This window comes from Microcebus murinus, chromosome X, assembly GCF_040939455.1.
Source record: "Microcebus murinus isolate Inina chromosome X, M.murinus_Inina_mat1.0, whole genome shotgun sequence".
Classification (NCBI taxonomy): domain Eukaryota; kingdom Metazoa; phylum Chordata; class Mammalia; order Primates; family Cheirogaleidae; genus Microcebus; species Microcebus murinus.
This window is the reverse complement of record NC_134136.1, coordinates 17,986,700-17,989,963: the sequence shown is the minus strand read 5'-3', so window position 1 is coordinate 17,989,963 and position 3,264 is coordinate 17,986,700.

Below are 3,264 nucleotides of genomic sequence, written 5' to 3'. Positions count from 1 at the left end.
CCCTGTTTAGTTTCTGAGGCGTTAGGTGGTGTCTGTGAGTGAAATTGGACCACTCCCTGTATATTGAGTCAGTGGATTCCGTGGAAAGGCTGTGCAAGATGCCGTCCCTGTCAGTAGGTGGCGTTTGCTTGGAGGAACACGCTATATTGTTGATGTTGTGTCCTGTTAACAGCTCTTGTTCTGGGCGGAGCTGGGTTGGGTAAGCCTGCCCTCAGGCCGTTAGCAGGGGTCAAAGTTCTGTCCTCTGCTTCCAGGGAAAGCTGTCAGGGCGGGGCTGTAATGGTCCTGCTCAGCCAGAAAGTCTGGGTGTGGGGGTGGGGCTGTCTGAGACCAGCAGTCTGGAGCGGGCCTCGCTTCTTTCCACCCTCCCCAACTCCGCAGCTACTCCTGGGCTTCTGCCAGCAGGCCAGACCACAAGCCACCAGGCCTCCCCGGACTGTGATGCCGGCGGGGAGGTTCCCTTCACAGGAACACCACCAGGGTTGGGCGCACGGCCTCCTCCTGGGAGGAGGGTTGCCCTCTATGATGCCGATCCACCCCTGGCGGCACAGACACTTCAGTAGGCTGTTCACGTATAACCCTTCTGTGCCCCAGGACATGCTAGCCCTCGGTGCAGGGGATCTGGTCTGCAGGTCCGACCTCTGGGTCCCAGAGTTCAAACTGTATCCCCACCAGGGAGAGGATTTCCGGTCCCAATTCACCCACAGGGAGCCCAAGCTGGGTCTATGTCTCTCAGCCTCTGAGTCAGCACTGTTCTCCTGGGAACACGGTGCCAGCAGCACCTGGGAGGGCGGGCTGGTAGGGAGCTCACAGTCTGAGTTCCCCTGAGTCAGGTGTATGGTCCCAAACGGGAAGGTCCCGTTCCCCAGAGGTGCCTCCGGCTGGTGGCTGTATTGTCTCTCTGGGCAGTCGCGGGTAGGGTCCATGGAGGGGAGGAGGAGGCAATATGGCACCTGCCGCGTGGCTTGGGTCTGTGCACATGTAGGTGCCCGGAGGAAGTTGGGAACCGGGTGCCACGTCTGCTACAGGCTCACCGTTGGCCGGCGGCGGCGATCTCTGGGCTGGTGTCCGCAGGTCTCTCCACCTGCTGGGGAGCCCACCAGCAGTCCCGAATGCACGGGAGGGGAAACTGCAAATCCACCTACCCTTGCCGCTGGTCTCCGGGCTGCTCCGGTGGTCTCAGCCTCCAGTTCTCCTCCGCAGCCTCCTCCCGTGGAGTCTCCCGGGGTCTCAGGTACCCCTCCTTCCAGCCCTTGTCCGCTGTATGCTTGTCTTCTTGCTTCTTTCCTCTAATTTCTGCTAGAAATTGTCTTTTCTGCAGAGACCTCTGTATAGCAGTGTTATTCGTCCGCCATCTTGCTCTGCCCCCAATATTTCTTATTTAAAATTATCAAAATTATTTCAAAGTATAAACGTGATGAAGTATTAAAGATACAATAAAATATATTAATTTACCCTCAGCTGCAATATTGCTGCTAATAAGTGAAAGACACAGTAATTTTTTTTTAAATATCAGAATATTACAGTGGTACAAATGCTTTGGTTACATAAATTGTCTTTGTACCACCTGAGTCAGAGCTACAAGTGTGCCCATCCCCCAGACATCATACATTGCACCCATCAGGTCTGAATACACCCATCCTTTCCTTCTCCCTCCCATCTGCCTGATGCCCAATGAATGTTACTTCCATATGTGCACATAAGTGTTGATTAGTACCAATTTAATGGTGAATACATGGGGTGTTTGTTTTTCCATTATTGTGATAGTTCAAATATTTAAATGAACAGTCTGTTAAGCAGAATTCAAATACAGAGAAGTGATTTTTGACATTCATTAAAACTATATATCGCTCCAAGGAGACATATAATAATTCACAAAGATATGGCCCCAGGAGAAAGCATTGTGGATTCAGCTTTGGAATCAATCCAGAAATATTTTTAAGTGCCACAATTTTCATTAAGCTTTATTTATATACATATATTTGTAGATTATTTTTTTAAAAGAGCTTACTCCCAGCTGTGTTATCTTCACAGAGTCCTGTATTTAAGCTTTTCTTTTAAATTTGCTTTTAAAATTGAGAGAAATTTTTATAATTTTCTCCAATTTTCAAATTTGAATCAAATCATTATTATTTTTACTAAAAAATGAATTATCAATTTTATGCATAAACCAGAGTGCTTTTCAAAGAAAGAAATTATTTATTTTAATAGGTGCTCTAGTGCTAAATGAAATCTCCAGACACATTATCTTTCTTGCAATATACCTCCAAAATAAATCTATTAGAGTTTCCTGTGAACACATGAAAATAAAATTCATTTGTACATAATTAATATCCCTTGATGACATCATTTTTTTCTTTTTTCTTTTTTTTTTTGTTCTGTTATGGAAATTAGTGAAGAAAATTTAGAGCTATATGAGATAATGATGAACCTTGAAGTTACTTTAGTCACAAGTTATGAAGAGGAGGGTATATGCAGAACTCTTTAGCCACTGTCTAGCTTTTCAATAAAACAACTTAATACATCATATGACTACTCTCCAACTTCCTCAAGTGTCTATTACAATAGAATGCTATCTGTTTTTTATCAATATGCAGATTTTAGCTTCCATAAGTACAGAGTGTGATGAAAAATATCAACTTTTTTTGCCATCTCTTCCCTATTTATGGTGAGTTGTGTGAACCATGAGCTATGGATTCTAAGCAAGAGAACTATAGCTAAATCTAATTCAGGGTAATCTGATATAGCCACACACACATATTAAACATTTGCACAATGAGTCTATTATTAAATAACCAAAATATATATGAAAATGTTTGTAAGAAAGAACTTCTTACATTCTGAAAGAAAGGTTCTGGAAAAACTCACCTTTTCAATATATTTTCCTGCCTTTATAATGGAGCCACAGCCTTTGTAGAAATTACTAACATTATTGGAAAGATGGGGAAGATTTCAAAGAAAGTCATTTTAATGTTCTATTAAAATGTTACCCTCTAACACATTTTAAATCCAAATAAAATATTGGGAGTGCTCTAATTCTGTATTTTAATTACTATTTTTATTTTAAATTGACACATAAGAATTGTACATATTTATGGGATACAATGTGAGGTTTTGATACATGTATATTGTGTAATAATGAAATCAGGGTAATTAGCATATTTATCCTCTCAAATATCATTTCTTTATGGTGGGAACATTCAAAATCCTCTCTTCTAGTTATTTTGAGATATACAATACCTTTTTGTTGACTATAGTCACCCT